This window comes from Camelina sativa, chromosome 9, assembly GCF_030686135.1.
Source record: "Camelina sativa cultivar CO46 ecotype springtype chromosome 9, ASM3068613v1".
NCBI lineage: Eukaryota > Viridiplantae > Streptophyta > Magnoliopsida > Brassicales > Brassicaceae > Camelina > Camelina sativa.
The window spans coordinates 17,799,651-17,817,988 of NC_141888.1; the positions used below are offsets into that span (position 1 = coordinate 17,799,651).

The 18,338-nt window shown below is 39.6% G+C and overlaps 2 non-coding genes across 2 annotated transcripts; one reads left to right on the forward strand and one right to left on the reverse strand.

Moving 5' to 3' along the window:
* Positions 1 to 297: 297 nt before the first annotated feature.
* LOC147938248 (small nucleolar RNA R71) lies at positions 298 to 404 on the forward strand. The gene has a single exon (XR_015567491.1). It is a non-coding gene; the product is annotated as a small nucleolar RNA R71 (small nucleolar RNA).
* Positions 405 to 9,307: 8,903 nt separating this feature from the next.
* Positions 9,308 to 9,414, reverse strand: LOC147938249 (small nucleolar RNA R71). Its single transcript, XR_015567489.1, has one exon. It is a non-coding gene; the product is annotated as a small nucleolar RNA R71 (small nucleolar RNA).
* Between the last annotated feature and the right edge of the window lie 8,924 nt (positions 9,415 to 18,338).

The following is an 18,338-nucleotide window of genomic DNA, read 5'->3' on the forward strand; positions in this document are numbered from 1 at the left end:
TCTTCTTCACCAATGAAGTGAATAGACTTTTGTTGGCTAAGAAGGATTTTGTCAAGCTTCTCATTGACCATCTTCAAGTCCTTCTTGTACTTGTCCTCTTGATCAGTTGAGGAACTCCTTATGGTTTTGTCGTAGTCCTCATTATAGTTGCCATCTGACTGAGCAAGATTCTCAACTAATTCCCAGCCTTCTTCCACATTTTTGTTGAGGAAGTTGCCATTAGAAGCTGTGTCAAGCAACATCCTTATCTTGGGAAGTACTCCCCTATACAATGTACTCAAGAGTGACTTATTACTGAAGCCATGATGAGGACATTGAGTCGGAAATCCTTTGAACCTCTCCCATGCTTCACAAAAGCTTTCATTGTTTCTTTGAGCAAACCCAGAAATATCATTCCTCAACCTAGCAGTCCTTGCATTAGAGAAGAATTTGGCTAAGAAAGCCTTCTTGCAAGCATCCCATGTGGTTATTTCTCCAGTAGGAAGAGTCTTCTCCCAAAGGTGTGCCTTATCTCCAAGTGAGAATGGGAAGAGCCTCAACTTGAATCCATCTTCACTTACTCCATTGATCTTTGTAAGACCACAAATTCTGTCAAACTCATCAAGGTGATCTAGTGGATCCTCCATTGGCAACCCATGGAACTTGTTAGCTTGAATCATGGAGATCAATCCACTCTTGATCTCAAAGTTGTTGTTTGGCACTGTTGGAGGCACAATTCCAGCCCTTTGGTTGTGGGTGTTGGGTGCATCTCCAGCACCAATGTGCCTAGGTCTCTGCTCATGGTTAGCTTGTTGCTCCATGAGCACTGAATCCTCTTGCTGAACTTGAACTACCCTTCTTCTCTGATTTCCCAAACCCTTTGGCTTCCTATGTATGTTGTCAATAGGCCTTTGAAGATTATCTTTCCCCTTAGACCTTGTGTGCATCAACAAACGCGAGTACAGACTCGAACAGGTTCACAATTGAGCTCAGGCTCGTCTGGGGGGTCAAGTCGACTTGGAAGTGGTGTCCAAATGTACACGGCTTCTGTCTCGATCAAGTGCTCGATCACTGCTCGGTCGAGTGGTGGTCGAGTGGTACATGAAATGGAACTTCAACCCAACAACAGAAGATTCAAGTGTATAAACGAACTTAATCTGAGACTAATATGGATCCTAAATGTCGCAAAAACACACTCAAATGGGCAACGGCGCCAAATTGAAACAAGTATTTATTGGTGGTGAATGATGATGTATGCAATGGTGAGATATGAATGGAATGATGGATGGGTGTTTCAATTCCCGTTATGCTGTTGCAGTATAAGAGGTATCAATCCTAAATGAGTGTTTGTGAACAATTAAGATATGCATATGAATCTATGTTAAGACAAATGTGAAGATTGTTTGTCACTAACAATCCTAAGATGGAAATGTAAAATGCAGAAAATAAACTACAAGAACTAAGAACTAGATGCAAATGAAACTGAATGATTGTAACAGTAATGAAGCAAGAACAGAAGCAGGAACTACTACTAATGAACTAATGCAAGACAGGTAATGAATTGAGAACTAAATGAATGCAACTAAAATGAAACAGGAATGAAACAGGACAATCACAAATCATAAACAAGAATTCTGGGGATGAACTCGAGCAAGCACTCGACCGAGTGTAGATCGAGTACAGGGTCGAGCTAGAATAATCCGGAAAACAGAGCAATGCTAGAAAAACAGAGCAACACAAGAACGAATCAAACAACAAGCAAGCAACAGGATTAAGACTAAGATATCAATAAACAAAGAAGGCCTTGAGGAGGGATTCATGGGCTAGACTAATGAATGAGGCTATCACACTTTGGCCAACAAATCTCAAGCAAAGCTTTGAGCTAATCTCTAGACACATTAATCTAAGACAAGCTTCTTCCACTCTCATGGCAAGAATCAATCAAACCTATGCATCTCTAGACTTGTTCTCACAAAGTAAAGAATCTACACAAGCAGGCATTAAGCAATATGTCTCATACCAAGCAAAACATCTAATCTCTTAGCAAGCAAGATGGTAAGCTCTAGATCTAGCCTTATCTATGCCTCTTAAACATTGGTGTAATGCTAAGAAGCTTAAGATCAGATCCTACCCTCTCAGATATAGGATCAGCATTAAGAACATCTACCCTAGAAGAGATCTACAACAATCAAGCTTGACCAAACCAAACAAACCTCAAACAAAGCCTAGCCTAACCCATCCTCAAGATCCTAAGGAAACTACTCACAACAATACATGATGAACAAAGTTAAAAACCCAGAAAATATTGAAACTTGCATTATCAGAAAGATGAAACAAAGATCTTCAATATTAATGAAAGGATCAAACTCAAATTCTCAATATTAAGAAAGTTATGAAACTAACAATATTGAGGAATTTAGTCTTTTTCAAGTACAAAATCTAAGAAAAATAAAAGTGCAAAAGGAATAATTCCCCAAAAGGGTAAAAACTAGGTTTAGAGAATATCTAAAAAGCTGGACTCTTTTGGTGGCTGCAGGTACAAGGCTTTATATAGGAGAGGAGGTGGAAGCCCTAAAAATACAAAAAGTCAAAGTAGTCAACGGCTCGGTCAACTCGACCAGTGCTCGGTCGAGTGGCTTGGTCGAGCTGGCTTCTCTCGTGCAATCTCCACTCGGTCGAGTCCTCCTCAGCACACGGTCGAGTGTCTGGTCGAGTGTGCGGTCGAGTTGGACTCTGGACCTTGGTTCTCCAGCCTTAACTCCCTTGTTTCCTCCTCATGATTGCTTCACATCTCTTCTCCATTGCTTCCATGCTCCTTAAGCTCCAAAATCACCTGTTTATGCATGACAAGATGCAAATGCAATGCAAATAAACTCTAATGCATGATTGGTCCTAAAGCTATGCAATAATGGTTAAAATGGATAGCAAAAGATGCAAAAGATGTGAATAAACTAAGGGAAAACAAGGTAAAATATATGAACATCAAATAGCTATTTACAGCTTCTAAGCAATGTTTTCTTGGTTTTAGCCTGTTTTGGGACAAAATGAGTATAAGTGGCTCTTAAACTCTCCACATCTATCTCAAACTCTTATACTTAGTTAGTTGCATTGGATTAAGACACAATTTAACCCCATAAACACTAACATAGCTGTTTACAGCTTCTAAGCAATGTTTTCTTGGTGTTAGCCTGTTTTGGGACTAAATGGGTATAAGTGGCTTTTAAACTCTCCACATCCATCTCAACTCTTATAACTAGTCAGTTGCATTGGATTAAGACACATTTTAACCCCATAAACACTAACATAGCTGTTTACAGCTACTAAGCAATGTTTTCTTGCTGTTAGCCTGTTTTGGGACAAAATGGGTATAAGTGGCTTTTAAACTCTCCACATTCATCTCAAACTCTAATAACTAGTCAGTTGCATTTGATTAAGACACATTTTAACCCCAGAAACACTAACATAGCTATTTACAGCTTCTAAGCAATGTTTTCTTGGTTTTAGCCTGTTTTGGGACAAAATGGGTATAAGTGGGTTTTAAACTCTCCACATCCATCTCAAACTCTTATAATTAGTTAGTTGCATTGGATTAAGACACATTTTAACCCCAGAAACACTAACATAGCTGTTTACAGCTTCTAAGCAATGTTTTCTTGGTGTTAGCCTGTTTTGGGAAAAAATGGGTATAAGTGGCTTTAAACTCTCCACATCTATCTTAAACTCTTATAATTAGTTAGTTGCATTGGATTAAGACACATTTTAACCCTAGAAACACTAACATAGCTATTTACAGCTTCTAAGCAATGTTTTCTTGATTTTAGCCTGTTTTGGGACAAAATGAGTATAAGTGGCTTTTAAACTCTCCACATCTATCTCAAACTCTTATACTTAGTTAGTTGCATTGGATTAAGACACATTTTAACCCCATAAACACTAACATAGCTGTTTACAGCTTCTAAGCAATGTTTTCTTGGTGTTAGCCTGTTTTGGGACAAAATGGGTATAAGTGGCTTTTAAACTCTCCACATCCATCTCAAACTCTTATAACTAGTCAGTTGCATTGGATTAAGACACATTTTAACCCCATAAACGCTAACATAGCTATTTAGTGCTTCTAAGCAATGTTTTCTTGGTTTTAGCCTGTTTTGGGACAAAATGAGTATAAGTGGCTCTTAAACTCTCCACATCTATCTCAAACTCTTATACTTAGTTAGTTGCATTGGATTAAGACACAATTTAAGCCCATAAACACTAACATAGCTGTTTACAGCTTCTAAGCAATGTTTTCTTGGTGTTAGCCTGTTTTGGGACAAAATGGGTATAAGTGGCTTTTAAACTCTCCACATCCATCTCAAACTCTTATAACTAGTCAGTTGCATTGGATTAAGACACATTTTAACCCCATAAACACTAACATAGCTGTTTACAGCTACTAAGCAATGTTTTCTTGGTGTTAGCCTGTTTTGGGACAAAATGGGTATAAGTGGCTTTTAAACTCTCCTCATCCATCTCAAACTCTTATAACTAGTCAGTTGCATTGGATTAAGACACATTTTAACCCCATAAACGCTACCATTGCTGTTTAGTGCTTCTAAGCAATGTTTTCTTGGTTTTAGCCTGTTTTGGGACAAAATGGGTATAAGTGGCTTTTAAACTCTCCACATCTATCTCAAACTCTTATAATTAGTTAGTTGCATTGGATTAAGACACATTTTAACCCCAGAAACACTAACAAAGCTGTTTACAGCTTCTAAGCAATGTTTTCTTGGTGTTAGCCTGTTTTGGGACAAAATGGGTATAAGTGGCTTTTAAACTCTTCACATCTATCTCAAACTCTTATAACTAGTCAGTTGCATTGCATTAAGACACATTTTAACCCCAGAAACACTAACATAGCTGCTTAGTGCTTCTAAGCAATGTCTTCTGGGTTTTAGCCTGTTTTGGGACAAATTGGGTATCAGTGGCTTTTAAACTCTCCACATCTATCTCAAACTCTTATAATTAGTTAGATGCATTGGATTAAGACACATTTTAACCCCAGAAACACTAACATAGCTGTTTACAGCTTCTATGCAATGTTTTCTTGGTTTTAGCCTGTTTTGGGACAAAATGGGTATAAGTGGCTTTTAAACTCTCCACATCTATCTCAAAGTCTTATAATTAGTTAGTTCCATTGGATTAAGAAACATTTTAACCCCATAAACTCTAACATAGCTGTTTACAGCTTTTAGGCAATGTTTTCTTGATTTTAGCCTGTTTTGGGACTAAATGGGTATAAGTGGCTTTTAAACTCTCCACATCTATCTCAAAGTCTTATAATTAGTTAGTTGCATTGGCTTAAGACACATTTTAACCCCATAAACACTAACATAACTGTTTACAGTTTCTAAGCAATGTTTGCTTGGTTTTAGCCTGTTTTGGGACAAAATGGGTATAAGTGGCTTTTAAACTCTCCACATCTATCTCAAACTCTTATTAGTAGTTAGTTGCATTGGATTAAGACACATTTTAACCACAGAAACACTAACAAAGCTGTTTACAGCTTCTAAGCATTGTCTTCTTATTTTAGCCTGTTTTGGGACAAAATGGGTATAAGTGGGTTTTAAACTCTCCACATCCATCTCAAACTCTTATAATTAGTTAGTTGCATTGGATTAAGACACATTTTAACCCCAGAAACACTAACATAGCTGTTTACAGCTTCTAAGCAATGTTTTCATGGTTTTAGCCTGTTTTGGGACAAAATGGGTATAAGTGTTTAAACTCTCCACATCTATCTCAAAGTCTTATAATTAGTTAGTTGCATTGGGTTAAGACACATTCTAACCCTAGAAACACTAACATAGCTATTTACAGCTTCTAAGCAATGTTTTCCTGGTGTTAGCCTGTTTTGGGACAAAATGGGTATAAGTGGCTTTTAAACTCTCCACATCTATCCCAAAGTCTTATAATTAGTTAGTTCCATTGGATTAAGACACATTTTAACCCCATAAACACTAACATAGCTGTTTACAGCTACTAAGCAATGTTTTCTTGGTTTTAGCCTGTTTTGGGACAGAATGGGTATAAGTGGCTTTTAAACTCTCCACATCTATCTCAAAGTCTTATAACTAGTTAGTTGCATTGGATTAAGAAACATTGCTTAACATAGCTGTTTGTGCTTCTAAGCAATGTTTTCTTGGTTTTAGCCTGTTTTGGGACAAAATGGGTATAAGTGGCTTTTAAACTCTCCACATCTATCTCAAACTCTTATACTTAGTTAGTTGCATTCGATTAAGAAACATTTTAACCCCATAAACACTAACATAGCAGTTTACAGCTACTAAGCAATGTTTTCTTGCTGTTAGCCTGTTTTGGGACAAAATGGGTATAAGTGGCTTTTAAACTCTCCACATCTATATCAAACTCTTATAATTAATTAGTTGCATTGGATTAAGACACATTTTAACCCCATAAACACTAACATTGCTGTTTAGTGCTTCTAAACAATGTTTTCTTGGTTTTAGCCTGTTTTGGGACAAAATGGGTATAAGTGGCTTTTAAACTCTCCACATCTATCTCAAACTCTTATACTTAGTTAGTTGCATTGGATTAAGACACATTTTAACCCCATAAACACTAACATAACTGTTTACAGCTTCTAAGCAATGTTTTCTTGGTTTTAGCATGTTTTGGGACAAAATGGGTATAAGTGGCTTTTAAACTATCCATATCTATCTCAAAATGGGTATAAGTGATGTTCATATATTTTACCATGTTTTCCCTTAGTTTATTCACATCTTTTGCATCTTTTTCTATCCATTCTCACCATTGTTGTGCAGCTTTAGGACTAATCATGCATTATAGTGTAGTTGCATTGCATTTGCATCTTTTCATGCATAAACAGGTGATTTTGGAGCTTAAGGAGCATGGAAGCAATGGAGAAGAGATGTGAAGCAATCATGAAGAGGAAACAAGGGAGATAAGGCTGAAGAACAAGGAATCCGGAGTCCAGCTCGACCGAGCACTCGACCGAGTGGGAGATGGACTCGACCGTGTGAAGTTGCACAAGAGAAGCCAGCTCGACCCCCAGCTCGACCGAGCACTGGTCGAGTTGACCGATGCGTGGACCACTTTGACTTTTCCCATTTTTAGGGCTTCCACCTTCCCCACTATATAAGGACTTGTACTGCAGCCACCTGAACCAAGTTTTTAATCGAGATTTTTAGTCAGCTTTTCAGATTTTTTAAACCTAGTTTTTGCCTTTTAAGGAATTTTATTCCTTTTGCTTTTTATTTTCTTTTTTGGGATCTTGTACTTGGAAAAGAAGAATTTCCTCATACTTGTTGGTTGAATAACTTTCTAAGTATTGAGAATCTGAGTTTGATTTCTTCTTTAAAGTTGTAGATCTTAATCTTATCTTTCTAATCATGCAAGTTTCAATGATTTCTGGGTTTATGATTTGTTTGATCATGTCTTGTTGTGAGTAGTCTTCTTAGGATCTTGAGGATGGGTTAGGATAGATTGATCTTGTGGTATATCTGATTTGATCAAGCTTGATTGTTGTAGATCTCTTCTAGGCTAGATGTTCTTAATGCTGATTCTATATCTGAGAGGGTAGGATCTGATCTCAAGCTTTTTGGCATCACACCAATGTTTAAGAAGCATAGATAAGGCTAGATCTAGAGCTTACCATTAGGCTTGCTAAGAGATTAGAGGTCTTGTTTGGTTTGAGATGTATTGCTTAATGCCTGCTTGTGTAGATTCTTTTCATTGTGAGAGCAAGTCTAGGATTGCATAGGTTTGATTGTCTCTTGACCATGAGAGTGGGAGAGACTTGTCTTAGATTAATATGTCTAGAGGTTAGCTCATAGCATTGCTTGAGATTTGTTGATCAAGTTAGATTACCATAATGGTTAGTTTATCCCATGAATCCATCCTCAGGAACCTTCTTTGTTTATTGATTTTAAAGTCTTAATCTTGTTATTTGCTTGCTGTTTGATCTGTGTTATCTTTACTCTGTTTTTATTGCATTGCTCTGTTTTCCCGGATTTGTCTAGCTCGATCACTCACTCGACCTACACTCGGTCGAGTGCTGCTCGAGTTCATCCCCAGAACTCTTGTTTATGATCTGTGTTTGTCTTGTTTCATTCCTGTTTAATTTCCATTGCATTCACTTAGCATCTAGTTCATTACTTGTCTTGCATTAGTTCATATCTATTGTTTACAGTTTCTGTTTCTGTTCTTAGTTCATAATCATTCTGTTTTATTTGCATCTAGTTATTAGCTCTTGTAGTTTATTTTCTGCATTTTATCATTATCATCATAGGATTGTTAGTGACAAACATCCTTTCATATTTGTCTTAACTTAGATTCATATGCATATCTTGATTGTTCACAAGCACTCAGACTGGATTGACACCTCTTATACTGCAACTGCATAAGGGGAATTGAAACACCCACCATCATTCCATATCATTACACTTTCACACACATTCATCATCACCACAAACACAATAAAGACATGTTTCAATTTGGCGCCGTTGCCTGTTTGAGTTAGTTTTTGTGACATTTAGGATCCATATTAGTCTAAGATTAAGTTCTTGTATACATTTGTGAAGTTTCTGCACTTGAATCTTGTGTTTGGGGTTGAAGTTCCATTTCAGGTACCACTCGACCAGTCACTCGACCACCACTCGACCGAGTAGTGCTCGAGCACTAGATCGAGCCAGACCCTGGATCTCTGTAAGCCTCTTTTTCCAGTCGCCCTACCTTCCTACTTGAGCCTGTGCTCAGTCGCTTGCTCGGGAAAAATCGTTTGCGTTCGTTGATGCACACAAGGTCCAAAGGAAAGGACAATCTTCTAAGGCATAGTGACAGCATCAACAAGTTGAACAAGGGTTTGGGATCCAAGAAGAAGAGAGTTGTTCAGCAACAACAAGAGGTTCCAGTAGCTATGGATCAGCAAGATCAGGTTCAGAGACCAAGACATATTGGTGCTGGAGATGCACCCAACACACACAACCAAAGAGCTGGCATTGTACCACCAACAGTTGCCAATAACAACTTTGAGATCAAGAGTGGATTGATTTCAATGATTCAGGCCAATAAGTTTCATGGATTGCCTATGGAGGATCCACTTGATCATCTTGATGAGTTTGACAGGATTTGTGGGCTTACCAAGATCAATGGAGTAAGTGAAGATGGTTTCAAGCTGAGGTTGTTCCCTTTCTCTCTTGGGGACAAGGCTCATTTATGGGAGAAGACTCTGCCCACTGGTGCTATCACTACTTGGGACCAATGTAAGAAGGCTTTCTTGGCCAAGTTCTTCTCCAATGCTAGGACAGCAAGGCTGAGGAATGAGATCTCTGGATTTGCTCAAAGGAACAATGAGAGCTTTTGTGAAGCTTGGGAAAGATTCAAGGGCTACCAGACTCAATGCCCTCATCATGGTTTCAGTATGGAGTCATTGTTGAGCACATTGTATAGAGGAGTGCTTCCAAAGTTCAGAATGCTTCTTGACACAGCCTCCAATGGAAACTTCCTCAACAAGCATGTGGATGAAGGCTGGGAATTAGTAGAGAATCTTGCTCAGTCAGATGGCAATTATAATGAAGATTATGATAGGACCATAAGGAGTTCCTCAACTGATCAAGAGGACAAGTACAAGAAGGATCTGAAGATGGTCAATGAGAAACTTGACAAGATACTCCTTAGCCAGTCCAAATCTATTCACTTCATTGGTGAAGAAGAAGCTCCAGTTCAAGAGGGGGAGAATGAGTTTGCTGAGCTTTGCTATATGCAAAACCAAGGTGGATTCAAGGGCTACAATCAAGGTGGTTTCAAGAACAACAACCTATCTTATAGGAGCACCAATGTGGCTAATCCACAAGATCAAGTTTACCCTCCTCAACAGCCTCAACAGCCTCAAGGGTTCCAAAACTATATCCCCAAACAACAGCAGCAGGTGTTCCAGCCCCAGTTGTGTCCCCCACCAGGGTTTCAGACTAACCAAGGCCAAGAACAAGACCTTAGAGCTATGATTCAGCAGCTGTTGATTGGTCAAACACAAGGGAAGATTGAGGAAGCCAAGCAGTTTGCTGAGCTAAACCAAAGGCTTACATCCCAGTATAATGACCTGAACATGAAGTTTGAAGGACTTAACTCTAGAGTGAAGTACATGGAGAGTAACATAGCATCTACTTCAGCTCCAAAACCCAACCAACTCCCTGGAAAAGCTGTTCAAAATCCAAGGGAGTTCACAGCCAAAGCCATCCTACTTCAAGAGGAAGAAGTCACTGAGGACAGTGAAGTCCAAGTTTGGGGGAATTCATCAGTTACTGAAGCCCCAGGTGACATCTGTGCAAAGCAACAGGAGCTCGCAGGAGAACTCGACCAGCAGCTCGACCACACACTCGATCGAGTGCACGCTCGAGTGGTCGACCGAGCTAAAAACTCCGAAGCTGTCAAGCCTGCTAAGTACATTCCTCCTACTTACAAGCCTCCACTACCATTTCCTGGGCGTTTCAAAGCACAGAAGATTAGGGAATTGAAGGAAATCATTGAGAAAAAGGAGATGTTGGCTAGGCAACAAGAGGAAGAGAGGGTTTTGAAAGAAGAAGCTTTGGTTGAGAAGGAGGAACAAGTGTCAGCCATTCAAGAGATCATCATAGCTTACCAAGAAGAGGAGAGAGGACCTGCCTTGGAACAGTATGAGCCATATCCTCTCTACAAAAATTTTTTGCTTGATATGTCTAGTAAGAGGGCTGAAGCTCAAGATGAGAAGGATCTTGAGGACCTTGGAGGAGTGATCATTCCAATAAAGCTTAAGGATCCTGGACCTTTTTATCTGCCCTGCACTATCAGCTACCTTCACTACAATCAGTGCCTTTGTGATTTGGGAGCTTCAACAAGTGTGATGCCATACTCCATAGCTCAAAAGCTAGGGAGAACTGATTTCAAATCTACCAATGTCCATGTGCTTCTAGCTGATGGGACAAATAGAGAGGTAGTTGGGAGGTTGGAGAATGTCCCACTCAAGATAGGGAAAGCAAGGATTCACACTGACTTTGTGGTGATAGAGATGGGCAAGGAGCCTGAAGATCCAATCTTGTTAGGGAGGCCATTCCTAGCTACTGTTGGAGCAGTTATTGATGTGAAGGAGGGTCTTGTGACCTTGAACATAGCTGAAGATGTGGTTATGAAGTTCAATATCCACAATCCAACAAACCTTCCTACCATTGATGACCAGCCCTTCACTATCAAAGACAAAGGAGGTCAAGGAAGTTTAGGTGATAAGGCAACCCCAAAGGCTGAGTTCCCACTTCAAGAGGATTCTGTTGAGAAGCTTAAGAGGTCAGTTCAGGAGCTGACTAGTATGGTTGAGGACCTCCAAGTCAGACTGAATAAGAGGTCTTTGAGGAGAACAAGGCCAAGGCTCAAATTTAAGAAGAAATATGGTTTGTGTGCTAAGGGTGAGGTGATCAAGGATCAACTTCACAGTGACCAAGAGGTTCCAGGGAGGATTTCATCACCTCCTTGGTACTTGAACCAAAGTTAAGATGGAAACCAAAGTCAAGCTTAGTGACTATAAACAAGCTCACTAGGGAGGAAGTCCCTAAGGTATCCCTTGTACATATGGTTTAATTTCTTAGTAGTTTTGATGTGTTTTGTTTTATGTTTTTGTTGGACAGGCTTTTTAATAAGAATATAGTTGAGTAAGGAGAAATGTGGACATGGAGAAGAAGGCTCGCAGGCCCACTCGACCACAAAACAAGAGGTACTCGGCCGAGCTGGACACTAATTGAGGCCCATTTGAATCCCATTCTTCTAGAATGATCGAGTGGAGGGAAGAACAAGGAGAAAAATTTTGAAATTTCAAAATTGGTCAAGGAGCTCGACCACGTGCTGGTCGAGTGTGGGGTCGAGTGGCAGCCAAAAAGCAAGTCAAAGATTCCCAGTTCAAATTTGAAATGTAAGGACGCTCCACCCTTGTTTTCTTGTCCCCTTAGCTTCTTTAAATAGCCCTTGCACGATCCTATGCCTCTCACATTCTCTCATTTGCTCAAAACACTTAAATTCAAGCTCCAAATCTCTCTCAAAGTTCATCTCTTGCTCTAGTTTTGTTCTTTCAAGTTTTTGGGTCACTAACCTATTAACTTTGAGCTTTGAGTCTATTTCCCTTCAGTTTCCTTTTTTGAAAATGTCTTCTAAGATCACCAAGAAGTCTCACAAAACCGCTGCAAGCCCTATGGAACGTCGTGATGCTGACCTTGAATCAAGAGGAGAAGCTGGGAGAGTCACTCGACGGGTCACTCGATCGACCACACGACCGAGTGCTGGTTCGAGCAGTCGGTCGAGCCAGACGCCGTTTCCAAGGAGAGAATCTGTTGAGGAAGATCCTGAAAGGACTGAGAGTGAGGAGGAAAGAGAGCCTACTCTTAATGAGTTTATGAGGAAACACAAGGCCAAAGGGAAGAGGCCAGCTGTTGAAGTTGAGGAAGTGAGTGAAGATGAAAGTGAGGAGATGTATGAAGAAGAAGGAGAATTGAGGGATGATGGAGAAGCTGAGTCTTGTGGGCTGACAAAGAGGCAGATTTATGATGCTTTCATGAGGATGGAGTTCCTGGGAACTAGGTATCCACACAAGGAGACTATGGAGAAGCTTGCTATTGATGAAGATGTGGAATGTCTTTTTGAGAAGAGCAGCCTTACCAAGTTCATGGGACTTTGCATGGAAGGGTATAGAGAGGAAAGCTGTGAGTTCCTAGCCACTGTCAAGCTGCACCAATACTTGAGGAAAGATGCTGAAGTAGGAGCTGGTCATATCTCCTTCACCATCAAAGGGAAGAAGCATGAGCTTTCATTGAAGAAGCTGGCTGATGTGTTTGGTTTTGAGGTTGGGAGCCATAGGAGCATGATGGTTCCAAGAGAAGAATTGTTTGCTGTATGGGAGACCATTGGGGATAACAAGTATTACTCATCCTCCAGCTCCAAGAGCTCAAGGATTAGGAGCCCAGTCTTGAGGTATTACCATAAGGCTCTTGCCAATACTTTCTTTGTAAGAAAGGAGACTGGAAACATCAATGAGGGAGAGCTGAAGATGATTGACTTGGCTCTCAATGGAGTTCTTCTTCAAGCAAGAAATGGAACCATCATCCTTGGTAGCACTGTGGAGACTGATCTTGCTATGGTAATGATAGACCACATGATTTATTTGAGGAGTTGGGTAGGCAAGCTTGAGACCAAGGGTTCAAGAGGAGCACTTACCATTGGAGGCATCATCACTCCAATCCTTCAAGCTGCTAACATCCAACTTAGAGGAGAAAGGGTTTTACCAAGATGGATAGATTCAAGCTACCTTACCTCCACTCTCATCCTAGCCAAGGAGAAGCATCAAGGGAACCACATATTCAACTTTGAGCTTCCAACACTTGGGAAAAAGCAAATCATTTTGCCTAACCAAGAGCTCACCACCATTCAAGAAGGAGCCAACATTGATTTTTGGCCAGCTGAGGAGCATTGGTTTGATGGAGTGATTCAGTCTAGAGTGGAGGAAGCTGGGAATGCACAAGTAGCTGATGGAGAGCAACAGTTCTACTTTGAAGACTATGAGCCAAACCCAAGAGATAGTAGAGGAGTGAGGGAGAATGCAAAGAGGCTGACTCTCTTGCAAAGATGGAACAAGTGGAATGGGAAGAGGTTTGATAAGCTCAAGAAGAAGGTGACCAACATGGCTAAGTCCATCAAAGGCTTGAAGAAGGAGATTGCTGAGCTGAAGAGTGGAAACTCATCTCCTATCCAACATTCAAGCCCTTTGAGGAGAAGCAGCTCAACTAGAGCACTTTCAAGGATTGGGGAACCTGTGGAACCAGCTAGGGCTTCAATGTATGAGCCAAATCAGAGGAAAAGGAGCTCAAGTACCCGCGAACATCAGTTTTCGAGGCACTCGACCGGGTCACTCGAGCACCCACTCGACCGAGCACCTCCGATGCACTCGGCCGAGCACCTTCCCAGACCACCTTATGGCTTCCCACCTCCAGCTGCTTATCCAGGTTATCCACATTACCCACCCTTCCCACCCCAATACTTTATGGATCCCACACTCTACCAGCAGTACCAGCAGTACCAGACTCAAGATTTGGAGACACGCAACCCAGCTCGACCCCCCCACTCGGACATGCACTCGACCGAGTCCCGGTCGATTTCCATAGTCGAGCTGCCCCAAAGTCCTTCTCCAAGCCACCAGCCTGACCCCAACTACTCCTATGATAGCATGCAGATGGATGTGGACAACTTCTTCCACAATCCCTAAGGTACCATCATCACCTTACCATTGTTTATACCATTGCATTTGATGTGTGTTTTGTGTTGTGTTTAAGTCTTGAAACCTCTCACAACTTTTTCACACAAGGGACTGTGTGATTTAAGTTTGGGGGAGGGTTCTCGATAGTATTTGATGTTGTGTTTTGTGTTCTTATTTTAAATTTTTATCATCATCATGTTAGCACTTGCATTAGCATCTAAGGCATAGAAAAACCATAAAAATTTGAAAAATTTTGAAAAAATCTTCATATAAAAAAAGAGTGTTCATGTAGTTTGCATTGCATATTAGGATCTTGTTTAGCATGTTTCATGTAGAATTGTATAATATTTGCATTAGGGATCTATGATGAGTATTTCCTTGTTGGCTTGCTTTATTCACTAGACTAGGATCAATGCCCAAGTTATTAGTACTTTGATGCTAGTTGAGTGGTTAGAAGCATAAGACTGAACCAAGCCTTGAATTCCTGCATTGCATTTGGTCTAAATTGAAGCATGTTGTGATTTGATTCCATTTCCTATCTATAAGAACCTAATATTGACTTTTAATTATCATTGTATGCATTGCATTAAACTCATGGATACCACATACATATTTGGATCATCTTTCTCCTTTTTACCACTCTTGTTGATCCAAGTAGCTGATTTCACTTTTAAATCAGTTTCCCTACCCCTAAACCAAAACCTTCTTTCAAGCCATGTTTATTCTTGTGTGTGTGAGGCCTTTTTGGGATTGAGCTTGGTAGAAAGTGTTAGGTTTGAACTGACAAGAGTAAGACCTTGTGTAGTTCTAGTTTGCATTTTTCAAACTAGATAGGACTAGGTGGTTCACTTGTTGGGTTTGGGACTTGGCTGTAGTAAAAAGGAAAGAAAGAAAAGAGAAAGAAAAAGGGTAGAGTCTTTAGGAGAGGATTGTGTTTAAGTGAAAGCTAATGTCTAGTGAAAGGATGGGAAGTAAGAAAGTGTTATCTAAGATGGTTCTAGTCAAAAGAAAAAGAAAAGAAAGCAAAGAGCAGTTTAGCAAAAAGCTTAAATGTCTTAAGAGTAAGAAGAAAAGAGAACCATAGCAATCAATAAGAATCCCCCATCCCACTAGAAAGATCAAGTAAGAAACCTCTCCTAAGACTTGAAAACCAAAAGAGAAAAGGGTTAAAGAGAAAAGAAGAAGTTAAAGGGTAGCACTAGGATCATTTGGGTTTAGATTGTTAGGATAAACACTTTGGGTGCCTTTGGGTAGACAAGGTTTTATTCTTGTATGAGTTTAGGTGTTCTTACCTTTAGCATTCTTCTAAAGCTCAATCCATTTTTAATGAGAGAACCTTGATATTGACAAGCCCCACTCTGAAAAGAGACCATCATTGTCTCTAAAACCCTTTATTACCAAGCCAAATGAGTTTAAGCATTGCATAGAATTGATTCATGTTCTTGATTAATGAATGTTAAAGGAAATGGTTGATTTGAATGCATGTGAATATCTAAGGCTCAAATCAGTAAAGGTTGTGATGTGCTTGTCTAAAGTTTTTAAGTATAGCTCTTCACCTTGCATCCTAGTACTAGTAACTTGGACATTGATTCTAGATGGTCTATTTGCAAGCTTTAGGAGCTGAGATCCCACTTTTAAACCTCACTTACCTTCTTATGTCTTGTTTATTTGCTTGAGGGCAAGCAAAGACTAAGTTTGGGGGTGTTGATGTTCATATATTTTACCATGTTTTCCCTTAGTTTATTCACATCTTTTGCATCTTTTTCTATCCATTCTCACCATTGTTGTGCAGCTTTAGGACTAATCATGCATTATAGTGTAGTTGCATTGCATTTGCATCTTTTCATGCATAAACAGGTGATTTTGGAGCTTAAGGAGCATGGAAGCAATGGAGAAGAGATGTGAAGCAATCATGAAGAGGAAACAAGGGAGATAAGGCTGAAGAACAAGGAATCCGGAGTCCAGCTCGACCAAGCACTCGACCGAGTGGGAGATGGACTCGACCGTGTGAAGTTGCACAAGAGAAGCCAGCTCGACCCCCAGCTCGACCGAGCACTGGTCGAGTTGACCGATGCGTGGACCACTTTGACTTTTCCCATTTTTAGGGCTTCCACCTTCCCCACTATATAAGGACTTGTACTGCAGCCACCTGAACCAAGTTTTTAATCGAGATTTTTAGTCAGCTTTTCAGATTTTTTAAACCTAGTTTTTGCCTTTTAAGGAATTTTATTCCTTTTGCTTTTTATTTTCTTTTTTGGGATCTTGTACTTGGAAAAGAAGAATTTCCTCATACTTGTTGGTTGAATAACTTTCTAAGTATTGAGAATCTGAGTTTGATTTCTTCTTTAAAGTTGTAGATCTTAATCTTATCTTTCTAATCATGCAAGTTTCAATGATTTCTGGGTTTATGATTTGTTTGATCATGTCTTGTTGTGAGTAGTCTTCTTAGGATCTTGAGGATGGGTTAGGATAGATTGATCTTGTGGTATATCTGATTTGATCAAGCTTGATTGTTGTAGATCTCTTCTAGGCTAGATGTTCTTAATGCTGATTCTATATCTGAGAGGGTAGGATCTGATCTCAAGCTTTTTGGCATCACACCAATGTTTAAGAAGCATAGATAAGGCTAGATCTAGAGCTTACCATTAGGCTTGCTAAGAGATTAGAGGTCTTGTTTGGTTTGAGATGTATTGCTTAATGCCTGCTTGTGTAGATTCTTTTCATTGTGAGAGCAAGTCTAGGATTGCATAGGTTTGATTGTCTCTTGACCATGAGAGTGGGAGAGACTTGTCTTAGATTAATATGTCTAGAGGTTAGCTCATAGCATTGCTTGAGATTTGTTGATCAAGTTAGATTACCATAATGGTTAGTTTATCCCATGAATCCATCCTCAGGAACCTTCTTTGTTTATTGATTTTAAAGTCTTAATCTTGTTATTTGCTTGCTGTTTGATCTGTGTTATCTTTACTCTGTTTTTATTGCATTGCTCTGTTTTCCCGGATTTGTCTAGCTCGATCACTCACTCGACCTACACTCGGTCGAGTGCTGCTCGAGTTCATCCCCAGAACTCTTGTTTATGATCTGTGTTTGTCTTGTTTCATTCCTGTTTAATTTCCATTGCATTCACTTAGCATCTAGTTCATTACTTGTCTTGCATTAGTTCATATCTATTGTTTACAGTTTCTGTTTCTGTTCTTAGTTCATAATCATTCTGTTTTATTTGCATCTAGTTATTAGCTCTTGTAGTTTATTTTCTGCATTTTATCATTATCATCATAGGATTGTTAGTGACAAACATCCTTTCATATTTGTCTTAACTTAGATTCATATGCATATCTTGATTGTTCACAAGCACTCAGACTGGATTGACACCTCTTATACTGCAACTGCATAAGGGGAATTGAAACACCCACCATCATTCCATATCATTACACTTTCACACACATTCATCATCACCACAAACACAATAAAGACATGTTTCAATAAGTGGCTTTTAAACTCTCCACATCTATCTCAAAGTCTTATAATTATCTAGTTGCATTGGCTTAAGACACATTTTAACCCCATAAACACTAACATAGCTGTTTACAGCTTCTAAGCAATGTTTTCTTGGTTTTAGCCTGTTTTGGGATAAAATGGGTATAAGTGGCTTTTAAAACTCTCCACATCCATCTCAAACTCTTATAATTAGTTAGTTGCATTAGATTAAGACACATTTTAACCCCATAAACACTAACATAATTGTTTACAGCTTCTAAGCAATGTTTTCTTGGTGTTAGCCTGTTTTGGGACAAAATGGGTATAAGTGGCTTTTAAACTCTCCACATCTATCTCAAACTCTTATAACTAGTCAGTTGCATTGGATTAAGACACATTTTAACCCCAGAAACACTAACATAGCTGTTTAGTGCTTCTAAGCAATGTCTTCTTGGTTTTAGCCTGTTTTGGGACAAATTGGGTATAAGTGGCTTTTAAACTCTCCACATCTGTCTCAAACTCTTATAATTAGTTAGTTGCATTGGATTAAGACACATTTTAACCCTAGAAACACTAACATAGCTGTTTACAGCTTCTA